Source organism: Myotis daubentonii, chromosome X (assembly GCF_963259705.1).
Source record: "Myotis daubentonii chromosome X, mMyoDau2.1, whole genome shotgun sequence".
NCBI lineage: Eukaryota > Metazoa > Chordata > Mammalia > Chiroptera > Vespertilionidae > Myotis > Myotis daubentonii.
In genome coordinates this window covers 1,067,400-1,080,126 of record NC_081861.1, presented here as the reverse complement: position 1 = coordinate 1,080,126, position 12,727 = coordinate 1,067,400, and positions in this window count along the sequence as shown.

Sequence of the window (12,727 nt, the reverse complement as noted above, 5' to 3'; positions counted from 1 at the left end):
AGCAACATGGGGAGCTGGTTAGGGATTGAGACTCTCAGCACCCCCACCCCCACCTCTGGAATCAGCATCTGCATTTGTGGTGGGGGTTTTCTGTTTGTCTGTTTGTTTGTTTGTTTTTCTTAATCCTCACCCGAGGATATTTTCCGTTGATTTTTAGGGAGAGAGGAAGGGAGAGGGAAAGACAGAGAGAAACATCGATGTGAGAGAAACACATGGATTGGTTGCCTCCTGCATGTGCGGTGACCAGGGCCCAGACTAGGGAGGAGCCCGCACCCAAGGCACGTGCCCTTGACCGGAATCGAACCCGGGACCCTTCAGTCCGCAGGCCGACGCTCTATCCACTGAGCCACACCGGCCAGGGCAGGAAGCATCCTTTGCATTGTCTTCTCCAGGCTCGCAGGCCTGTTGCTCTGGGCCAGGGATCTCCCTGAGGAGGCCCTTCCCGCCAGTGAACTCAGACATTCCTCCCGAGCGGGAAGCGAGGAACAATCAGAGACTGTCCCGGGCCAGAGCAAGGGGCCCATCCACACTGTGACTCCAGCTGGGGGTGGGGGGGAGGGGGACAAGCGGCCTAAGAATCCAAAACGTGCTCCCAGGGGGGAGGGGTGGCCACAGGAAGTGCGATCGCCGGGCACGCCCCCAGGCGGAGCTTCAGACGCGCCCCTTTCATCCGCAGGTGGAGCCGGGCCACCGCCGCTCAGGGCCCCGGGCAGCTTGCACCCCGCCGGCTCCGTCACAAAGCGTTTGGCGACCGATCAGAAGGGGCCGAAGGGGGAGGGGGGCGGGGGAGCCTGAGAAACAAAGGTGGCCCAGGATGCACCGCTCTGCCTGTGCAGGTGGCCTTCTAGAAAGCTCCCCTCCCCACGGGGCTGTGGGAAGCCCCGCCTTTCTCTGTGATTGCTGCGGCATGGGGCGGGGAGGGGGGTGAGCAGTGAGCAGGGACCCTGCCCGGGGCGCCTAGTGAAAGGAAAAGAGCGAATTCCTCCGTGGGTTCAGGAGTTCAGCCGGTCAGCAGCCTCCTATGGGAGCTCCCAGGGGGGACTTGGCTATTAAACCAGGTCCCTTCTTTGCTTTTCTTTTTAAATATATTTTTATTGGTCTCAGAGAGGAAGGGAGAGGGAGAGAGAGAGAAACATCAATGATGAGAGAATCATGGACCGGCTGCCTCCTGCATGCTCCCCACTGGGGATCAAGCCCACAACCCATGCATGTGCTCTGACTGGAATCGAACCATCAACTCCTGGTTCATAGGTCGGTGCTAACCACTGAGAACCCCGGCCGGGCTAAACAAGGTTCCTTCTATTTCTCTGCTCCCAACCCCTCCTGCTTGCACCGACATGCACACACCGCGCAGAGACCAGGCCCTTCCGCGGGGGTAGGAGGCAGGGGGCGGGGCAGGTGTACCCGACACCCAGGCGGCCCAGTTCATCTGATAGAAGGCCGTTTCCTTCCACGCCTTTATTTACCGACGAGGAACCGAGCAACCGGAAGCCAGGGCAGCAGGATTGCCCGTTTGCTTAGGGGGGTCCCCGAGCAGCAGATCTTGAGCCGGGACCCGATCGCAAGCGCTTTGCCCGGGGAGGGGATGTGGAGGCACCAGCAGGGCGCGCGGAGTGAGACTCATGTGCGGCCTGGCACGCTGGCACCTGGGCAAGCGCAGCCTCGTCCGTGGCCTAGTCTGCGGGAGGAGGCGGGGCATTTACCCACCAACTTCCGCCCTCGGCGGAGGGCTGTTCCCAGAGCCAGGAGGGCTGTTCCCGGTCAGGGCACAGGCCCGGGTTGCGGCTGGATCCCCAGTGGGGGGTGTGCAGGAGGCAGCCGATCCAGGATTCTCTCTCATCATTGGTGGTTCTCTCTATCTCTCTCTCTCTCTCTCCCCTTCTCTGAAATCGGTACAAACGTATTCTTTAAAACGTAACAAAGAAAGCTTCTTTCCAGGGTCATCTCTTTCAGCAAAGCAGGGGCCAGAATTCCCCCTGAAGGTTCCGACTGAGCTTCTGAGACTGGTGCCCGCGGTGGCACGGCGCGGGGAGGGGTGCAGGGGCTTTGGCCCAGTGCAGAGCTGCCCTGGGGTGGGCTGCAGGGTCTCATCCTGCTCTGATGGGTGACCTGCCCCTCGCCAGCCTTTCTGCACTGAGGTCACAATTCACAGACACTCCCGCCCTGAGTGGCAGGTCCCCAGGCCTTTGGTCCGTTCATTTCCCACGTCCCCACAGGCTCAGCACACATGCCACCTTCTCTAAGAAATGCGCCCCTTCCTGACACCTTCCCTCCTCCCGATAGTGCTCGGATGGGCCGGGCTGCCGCTGCCCCACACCCTCACCCTGGGCAAGGCGGAGGGAGGCAGAGCAAGGAGTCCCGGGGCGATGGGCATGCCCGCCCACAACTGCATTCTGGGTACCTGGGGCTTCAGAACTCCCTGCCCAATAGATTCTGACCCCCCTTTCTTAGTCCATCCTCCTGAGGACACGTGTGGGCAAGTGTCCTGGTGGTGTGGGATGGGCGCAGGTGGAGGAGAAAGGAAGTCACATGCGGGCCTTGAGCTGGTGCCACTCTCAGTGCCACCACATTCCAGCTCTGAACTGGTAAAGAAGCGCCAATACAAAAATTCCAAACTTGAACTTGGCTTTCCAGATTGTTATGGAGGTATCTCTGACAAGGTAGGATAGAACATATATTTTTTTAGTGTTTGTTAATTGATTTCAGAGAGAGGAAAGGAGAGAGAGACAGAAACATCCATGATGAGAGAGAACCATGGATCGGCTGCCTCCTGCACGCCCCCCACTGGGGATGGAGCCCACAACCCGGGCCTGTGCCCTGACCAGGAATGGAACCAACGACCGACCTCCTGGTTCATAGGTTGAGCCACGCCCGCGGGCAGAACGTATTTTATTTAAGAGTTGGTTAGCTTGGTTTAGAACGTTTAAACATTTGGACAGATGGCATCTGTCCCCGCAGACACTCAGGGCGGCCTATGTTCCGCACACAGGCCACGGAACACAAATGTTTGCTAATGAGTAGTGGGCGGGAGCAACAGAAAGAGACTTGGGTGAGTGACACTTCTGGCCGCTGGCCCCGCCTTGCTTTCTGACATGGGGGGGGCAGTGAAGGGGCGCTCAGGACAGGCCCCCCTCCCTTCCTGGGCCTTATCCTCCTTAAAACATATTCATAGTCTTGTACAAACCCTCATTCTCCACGTGGGGAAACTGAGGCCCACAAAGGTCGAGTGGCCTGCTCCCAGGTGAGAGGTGGAGGTGAGCTGGGACCCAGTCCTCCTGCCTCCAATCCCTGGGTTTTCGGGGGCGCTAGCAAGGCAGGGGCCCGAGGGAGCCCCATCCCCGTGGCCACTCGGCGGCCTGCATGAGAAGGGGGAGGGGGACTCCCCGTGTGGCTGAAGCGCCTCCCTCCTTTGTTCTCTGTTAAAGCATCCACTCCCCCTGTCCTTTCCCTTCCAGCCTCCCGTGCCAACAGCTCCGCGGGCGGTTACATCAGCCGGGTTCGGGGCCTCGTTTCTGGAATCGGGGAGGGGGCGGGGCAGGGACCACACAGCTTTCATCCCGTTTCCCCGGATGGAGTGACGTCGCCCCAAACGGCAGGCCAGGACACTGGGGGTGCGGGCTCGCGCCCCCCTCGGTCCCCCGCTAATGGCGGGGCCGTGGGCAGCCAGTGACAAGTGTGCACATTCCCGCCCCTCCCCCCGTCCTTCCCCCGTCGGCAGCTCCGCGTGACTCAGTGGTTTCTGCCGCTTAAGGTCGCGTCCTTGCGAAACCTCTGCAGCAGCTTCTGCGGCATCCACGGCCCTGCCCCCCTCCCCCCTCTCCCCTCCCCCCTCCCCCCCCCCGGAGCCGCTCCTCGCCGGGCGTGGCCGCCAGGGGGCGCCGAGGCCCGAGCCGGTTCCCAGCTCCCAGCCCCGCCCCGCCCTCCGGGCCCCGCCCCCTCCAGGCCCCGCCCCTCCGGGCCCCGCCCCTCGCGCGTTCTCAGCGGCTCCGGGGGCGGGGGCGGGGGCGGAGCCGGGAAAGTCCCAGGCCCGTCATCGCGGGAAACGTTAGTCACGCACCTGCCGCCGCACCGTTTCCGGCTGGGAGCGAGGCCAGGGCCAGGGCCTGACCCGGCCAAGGTCACACCCTGGGGAGGGTCTCCCAGCACCTGCCCTCCGGACTGGCCACGTCGTTCTGATGGCGGCCGCCAGCCCGTCTGGCCATCTGGAAGGGAAGAGCTGGCCCAGGTCCCTCCCTGCCTTTTCGCTCCACAAACACCTCCTGGGCGGCTCGCGCCTCCTTTCCCGGGAAAAGGAGCCAGAGCTCCTTGGGGCAGAGGCGGAGCGGAGCGGGCGGCGGGCAGGGCCTGGGCGCACCGTCCTAGCTCGGAGGGCTAGCCGTCAGAGAGGCGGGGTCTCAATAAGAATCCTGACTGTAATCAATTGAAACACACCAAGTAAAATTCATGTCTGTCTTCGATCCGTCCTATATAATAAAGAGCTAACATGCTAATTAGACCGAACAGCAGAACGACTGTCTGGATGACCTTCCGGACGAAGCCCGGGTTGCGTGGCCTGAGCCCTTTGCACGAATTTCGCGCATCGGGCCTGTAGTGAGTTTATGATGATGCTTTAAAAACTCTCATCAGCCGAAACCGGTTTGGCTCAGTGGATAGAGGGTCGGCCTGCGGACTGAAAGGTCCCAGGTTCGATTCCGGTCAAGAGCATGTACCTGGGTTGCGGGCACATCCCCAGTGAGGGGCGTGCACGAGGCAGCTGATCGATGTTTCTCTCTCATCGATGTTTCTAGCTCTCTGTCTCTCTCCCTTCCTCTCTGTAAAAAATCAATAAAGTATATTTTTTAAAAAAAACTCTCATCAGTAGATTCTGCAGGTCCCTAGGGCCGCCTCTGAAAGGTGATAACTAAAGGGAAAGAAGCAAGCATTTCCCTTCCTCGCCTGTATGGCTTGCATTGCAGGGTAACCACATGCACCAGTTGGTGAGAGAAAGGTTATCTTTCTGAAAGAATCACAGCTAATAAATGCAGACGTGATGGGATGAGGAAATCACTATGGTGCAATGAAATCATGGATCCTGCTGGTCATTCTTAACACGCCCTCAAAATGGCACAACCAGACACTAAGGGCCTCCTGTTGTGATGTAATAGAAAGTACACGCACTACCACTGACCTATTCTGGGCCCAAGAAAAGAAAAAAAATGAAGGTGATCAAGCCTCCAGATCTAGCTACTATTTAAAGAAAGATGAAGGGCGGAGAGAGGTGTTAAAAAAAAAAAAACCACCAAAGATACAATCAGTTAGATAGAGAGACTATGGAAAGTTCTACAAGGCAAATGATCCAGTTTTTCCAACACAGGAAAGGAATGCGGGAGGAGGAGGGAGGGCCATCTGTTAAGTAAAAGACTTAAGAAACATCAATCAATCCAACCTTTGGAAAATTGTGAAACAATCAGTAGAAAGAACTTACAGATAGATTATTAGATAACATACAGAATGGGCTTTGCTGGGTGTGGTAATGGTAGTATGGCTCTATTCTGAAGGTCCTTATCCAGCAGGAAAAAATACAGAAAAATTTCTGGTAAAATGATGTGTCTATGGTTTGCTTACAGTACTCCCACAAAGCAAACAGCAGGGCAGAATTGAAACCAAAATAGCTGAAGGTTGATAACTGAGGAAACTGGGTGACAAATGCATGGGGCCTCCACTTTTATGTGGTGTTTGAAAATTATTTATTAACTAGGGGCCCGGTGCACGAAATTCATGCACTGGGTGTGTGTGTGTGGTGAGGGGGGAGTGTCCCTCAGCCCAGCCTGCCCCCTCTCACATACTGGGAGCCCTCAGGCGTTGACCCCCATCACCCTCCAATTGCAGGATCCGCCCCTTGCCCAGGCCTGACGCCTCTGGCCTAGGCGTCCGGCCCGGGCAGCGGGGACCCACAGCTGCAGCGGCCCTGCGATCATGGGCTCCGCTTTAGGCCCAGGCAAGGGACCCCTAGCTCCCGGGACTGCCAGCTTCGACCGTGCCCAGCTCCCATCGCTGGCTCCACCCCTACTTCCTGCTATCACTGGCCAGGGCGGCAAAGGCACCTGATTCTCCGATCATGGCTGGGGGGCAGGGCAAAGGCGGCCCCAGCTCCTAGCTCCCCCCTGGGTTTCCGATCACTGTCAGTGGCAGGGGGCTCCTTCCTGCTTTCCCTTTCGCCTCCCTGCATTGTGCCTACATATGCAAATTAACCGCCATCTTGTTGGCAGTTAACTGCCAATCTTAGTTGGCAGTTAATTTGCATATAGCCCTGATTAGCCAATGAAAAGGGTAGCTCGTATGCCAATTACCATTTTTCTCTTTTATTAGTATTGATTACAGCTTTTTAAAAGTATGCCCCTCATTTGGCCCCTTTCAGACATATAGCTAAGTAAATTCAGTGAGAAGAAATTTTTCTATTTTTCTCTGTATTTACTGCCATGCAATCCTATCAACTTTCCTACATCTCCTTTATTTGATAATAAAAAATAACCTACAGCCCTAACCGGTTTGGCTCAGTGGATAGAGCGTCGGCCTGCGGACTGAAGAGTCCCAGGCTCGATTCCAGTCAAGGGCATGTACCTTGGTTGTGGGCACATCCCCAGTAGGGGGTGTGCAGGAGGCAGCCAATCAATGTGTCTCTCTCATCGATGTTTCTAACTCTCTATCTATGCCTTTCTTTTTTTTAAAAAAAAAATATATTTTATTGATTTTTTACAGAGAGGAAGGGAGAGAGACAGAGAGTCAGAAACATCGATGAGAGAGAAACATCGATCAGCCGCCTCCTGCACATCTCCCACCGGGGATGTGCCTGCAACCCAGGTACATGCCCTTGACCAGAATCAAACCTGGGACCTTTCAGTCCGCAGGCCGACGCTCTATCCACTGAGCCAAACCGGTTTCAGCTCTATCCCTTTCTAAAAAATCAATAATAAAATATATTTTTAAAAAATAACCTACAAAGAGTGAATTAATTAGCAATTCTCCCTTCCTTTTAAAAATCTAGAATAGGTCTATACATAATCCAGAATTCAAAATGGTTAAACTAAAGACGAAACTGAGAATCAGAATGTCTGAGTTTTATGGCCCATTTGGTTTATTGTTCCTTCTCTCTCTCTCTCTCTCTCTGTTTAGATAATCTTAGGAGGTGGCATATAATAATCACTAATTTCTTATGGACCCAAAACGTGCTGTTCTGATTCAGGCCTCTGGCATGTCAAGTTCTGAACAAATGTGCGCTCTTCATTTAAAGCTGCGAGTGTCCGTTCTTGGTTGAAGCAAAGGAGAAAGGTTAAGCTCATGACTGAGCTGTGGGGAGGCACCTGCGTTCGCCCCAAATCCTTCCCCCAAACAGGCCCCGTCTTCGGGGTTTCACTTCCCTCTTTTGAATTGGGGCCCTTTCAGTCCTGCCTGAGGGCTAACGACAGGCTGTGAGCGCACCTTCAGGGAAGATCCTACGATGCAGCCCGCTTGCGAAGGGAAAACCATCATTAATATATTTTAATCCTCACATGAAACGCCCCCAGAGACACGCCCACCTCCTCTCCATTCAGGCCCATCTTTGCAAAGGGGTCATTAACAAGGATGATGTCAGATCCCCGGATCGCTGCTTTCCTCCTCGCTCGCCTTTGAAAACAGGCGAGATGCCTACCGATTGCCCATCCCCGAGCCAGAGACACACTTGTCTTTGGGAGCCGCGTAAAGGAACGTTAAAAGCGGCCTGCACCTGCCTTGTAAGTCCTCACCGGATACCAGCCCCCCTCCCCCACCCCCCACCCCCGCCCACCCCCCGCACCGAGCAAGGGTGGCGGCCACTTGCAGCCACGAAACGCCCAGCCCGCTGGACAGGGGCTCTTTGCAATGCTAATATCATGGTTGCAAATTCCTGTGTCTTTTCTTTAAATAGAGCAATATAAGGGCTTCTTTGTAGATATATTATTTTTTAAAATCTTTATTGTTGAAAGGATGACAGAGGTCCTCCTTTTCCCACTAACCTCCCCCAGCCTGCTCCCCGCCCCCCAGGCTCTCCCCCCGCCCATTGTCTGTGTCCACGGGTGCCGCACGCAAGGTCTTTGACGGGTCTCTTCCCTCGGAGGCTCCCCAGTCTGTTCGTGCTTCTGTGACTGTAGGGGAGGGGACTGGAGAAGAAAGCCCCCCCAGTTTACCCAGTGACTTCCGTTTCCGCTGTCCGGCTGGCCCCCCACATGCCACCTCTTGTTTTCTCTCCCCCCCCACCCCCCAACCCACCCCCACCCCCCCCGGGCTGCCGGGAACGTGGAGCAGCCATTTCTGAGGCTCTGGAGGCTGCCATGGGGTAGGACCTCCCAGAAGAGCATGTGACAGAAGGGTAGGGAGCCCTCCATCCTCCCCTCCCCCACCCAGGTCCCCTGCCCTGGCATCCGGGCCCCGCCTCCCCCCCCACACTTGGCAGGCTCCTCCCTCTCCTTTGTTCCTCTCCTCTCCCTGCAAGCTCACCCCAAGCACCCCAATCCTCACCCTTTCCTTCCGCCCAGGAGCCTGGCGCTCGCTCGGTCTCATTCATCGCGGGTGGCCCCAGCCCCGCTCTCTGGCCACAGGCCCAGGGCCCACCGGTTTGCTTTTCTGAACAAAGGCCGTTCCCCCGCAGAACAGCTCTGTGCACACTCAGGGGTGCTGCTCCGACACGACCGCTTCTGCAGGGGGGACAGGAAAACGCATCTGGCCAGGCCTTGCCAGCAGCTCCCCAACTTTTTTTGCTTTCAGGATGGCTTTCCCCTGAAAAATGAAAGCCTTTGTTGGAGCTATGAAGATTCGCTACTAAAATGAAAGCCGGGGCGTTTTTTTACATTTGTATTTGTCAATTGGTTTAAAATAAGCCCATTACATGTTAACATAAATAGTACATTTTTATGGAAAAATAGCTCTGCTTTCCAAACCCAACAAAGCGGTGAGGATGCAGCTCGCGCTGGGCTGCGTTCCCAGGAGACGCTGGGGCGCTGTCTGCTTCCCCCTCGGTCTCTGCGATGTCAGACATCAGGCGCCCGGACACCCCCCCTGCGTGCTCCTGAGAGAATTGGGGAGGAAGGAGCCAGCAGCGCCCTCATCTATCACAAAACATGTCTTTTGTCCTCGCGGGACCTCTTGCAGGGGTCGGCAAACTCATCAGTCAACAGAGCCAAATCTCAACAGTACGATTGAAATTTCTTTGGAGAGCCACATTTTTTAGACTGAAACTATATAGGTAGGTACATTGTTAGTAACTTGATTAGGATACACCTAAGGTTTAGGAAGAGCCACACTCCAGGGGCCAAAGAGCCGCATGTGGCTCGCAAGCCGCCGTTTGCTGACCACTGTCTTATGGGATCTCCAGAGATCTCCTTTGAGAACCACAATCTTAAAGCATGAAGACAGCCGGCCGGCCCGTGTGGCTCAGTTGGTAGAGCACCAAGTGGTTGCAGGTTTGATTCCCGGTCAGGGCACAGGCCGGGTTGCGTGCTCCATCCCCAGTGTGGGGCGTGCAGGAGGCAGCCGATTGGTCATTCTCTCTCATCATGGATGTTTCTCACTCCCTCTCCCTTCCTCTCTCTCAAATCAATAAAAACATCGTTTACTTAATAAGTTGGGCGCAGGGCTGGCTTGGCAGGTAAGTCAGGGAAGAGCCTGGTGATGTCCCACATCCCATTCCGCCGCCACGGCCTGCTGGCTGCCTGTGCCCAGGCTCCTGGCGAGGAGGCAGCCGCTGTGTGTGCACATGGAAGGGCGGGAAGCAGGGGCTGCATAGGGAGCTGAGCAGCATGCAAAGGAAATGGAATGTGGGAATGTTTCACCAGCTACAGCATTAAATGCAAACGGGCTGACCTCTCCTATCAAAAGCAGGCAGCTCACGGGCTGTTAAAAGGACACAATCTAGTGCTTTGTTGCTACAGAGACATGCAAACCAGAGAAGACCCGCAGAGGCAGAGTGGCGGGGTCAGAGGGCGCTCCTTGGGAAGAGGAAAAGCCGGGATTAGTATGTGGAAGCAGATGAAGCAGATGCCACAGCAAAAGGCAGAACAAGCAATACACAAGGCCGTTACATAATGGCCAAATGTGCATTCCATCGTGAACATACAAGCAGTGAATGTTTGTGTTATAAACGCCATTGCAACCAAGGCCAGAAAAGAACATGGAATCGACCAATGAGCGTGTGTGCATATATGCCTCACCCATGGACACAGACAATGGGGTGGTGAGAGCCTGGGGCGGGGAGAGAATGGGCTGGGAGTGGTTAATGGGAGAAAAGGAGGACCTATGTAATACTTTCAATAATAAAAAAATTTTTAAAAAGAAAGATTAGGAAAAAAATAAAATGCAACCTCATTGTAACAAACAAAGAAAATGGACAAAAAAGCAAGAAGAAATAGAAACAAATATTTTAATTGGAACACTCAGCATTCCATTTGGGGAAAGAAAAGAGAAAAATGAATCGGGAAATACTCTGATTGAATAACTCATTCAATCAAAATTGAGGGTCAGGTGAGGCTCACGGGGTTCCAAGTACATATAGGTCATGCCATCTGCAAACAGCATACAAAACACTGATCCTAGCCCAGCCGGCGTGACTCAGTGGTTGAGCGTCGACTTATGAACCAGGAGGTCAGGGTTCGATTCCGGTCAAGGGCACATTCCCGGGTTACAGACTCGATTCCCAGGAGGGGGCCTTGCAGGAGGCAGCCGATTGATGTTTCTCTCTGATCATCAATGTTTCTATCGCTCTCTCTCTCCCTGTCCCTTCCTCTCTGAAATCAATAAATAAATATGTGGGTTTTTTTTAATTTTTAAAAACCACTGATCCCATATTGGATCACAAAGACTCATTCTCTCCTTGATTTAGCACACATTAACTCGTTTGTTCCAATGAGCTTTGGTATTCACAGAGGCAGAAATGCTAGCCACCAAATGGTCAAACCACAGGCATGACAATGGAAAACAAAAACAAATGACCAATAACAGAAGAATGTTTTGAAACATTTCAATGCTCTCTGGTCGTGCTCGGGTTACACAGGAAGGCCAGAACATATGCAGCGGACAGCTGCTGCTGTGGCCTGGCCCTGCTGCTTCTGTCACCAGGCGGGCAACAGAAGTCATCTCTTTCTTTGGGGAACTGTCCCTCCCCGATTCTGGTGAGACGCCCAGGCCCTGGGTCTGGAGTAAGATGACTCACGTGGCCCAAGTAACTCATCCTCCTGAAGACGCTGATGGTGCTAGAACGGGCCTGTGACCCTAACCAGCCAATTGGAGCCTTTTAAAAATATATATTTTATTGATTTTTTTTTACAGAGAGGAAGGGAGAGGGATAGAGAGTTAGAAACATCGATGAGAAAGAAACATCCATCAGCCGCCTCCTGCACACTCCCTACTGGGGATGTGCCCGCAACCAAGGTACATGCCCTTGACCGGAATCAAACCTGGAACTCTGCAGTCCACAGGCCGATGCTCTAGCCACTGAGCCAAACTGGTCAGGGCTCAGAGCCTTTTGAAGACACTGGCATGGACCCTGGGGAGAGACTTGTGGTCAGTTCTCTGGGGTTATGAGGGTTAAGGAAGACATAACCCTAGTGACACTGGGGACTATGTCAGCTGTCATATGGAGAGAGCTGCCTGAGCTTGAAACCCACACAAAGAACTAAGACACGGGAGTGAGAGGGCCAAAGTCCTCATGGTGTTGCATGGGCCCCCAAATCCAGCCATGACTGAGGGAGCGATTCAGTTGCTAGAGCCAAGAAATTCTCCTCCTGTCTTAAAATTTGCGGTAAAATATATAGAACATGAAATTTACCATTTTAGCCCTTTTAAGAGTACAATTCAGTGGCATTTCACACTCACATTGTTATGCAACCATCCCCATTATTCTTTTATTTTTAACTAGAGGCCCGGTGCACAAAAATTTGTGCACTCGGGGGGGAGGGGGGTCCCTTAGCCCGGCCTGTGCCCTCTCGCAGTCTGGGACCCCTCGGGAGATAACGACCTGCTGGCTTAGGCCTGCTCCCGGGTGGCAGAGGGCAGGCCCAATCCCTAGGTGCAGCCCCTGGTCGGGCTCAGAGCAGGGCCAATTGGGGAGTTGGGGCACCGCCCCCTGTCATGCACAGAGCAGGGAGGATCGGGAGGTTGCAATGCCACCCTCAGTCACACTCAGGGTAGGGCCGATTGGGGGGTTGGGGCACCGCCCCCTGTCACACTCAAGGCAGGGTCGATGGGGAGGTTGTGGCGCCACCCCCTGTCACGCACAGAGCAGGGCCGATCAGGGGGTTGGGGAGCTTCCCCTTGTCACGCACAGAGCAGGGCCCATCAGGGGGTTGGGGAGCTTCCCCTGTCACGCACAGAGCAGGGCCGATCAGGGGGTTGGGGAGCTTCCCCTGTCACGCACAGAGCAGGGCCGATCAGGGGCTTGGGGTGCCTCACCCTGTCACACACAGAGCTGCAGGGCGTTCAGGGGGTTGGGGAGCTCCCCCCTATCAGGCACAGAGCAGGGCTGATCAGGGGGCTGGGGTGCCTTCCCCTGTCATGAACAGAGCATGGCGGATAGGAAGGTTGTGGCCCCGCCCCCTGTCACACACAGAGCCGCAGGGCGATCAGGGGTTTGGGTGCTGCCCCCTGTCACGCTGATCCCGGTGCTGGGAGGCATATTACCCTTTTACTATATAGGGTAGAGGCCTGGTTCACGGGTGGGGGCTGGCTGGTTTGCCCTGAA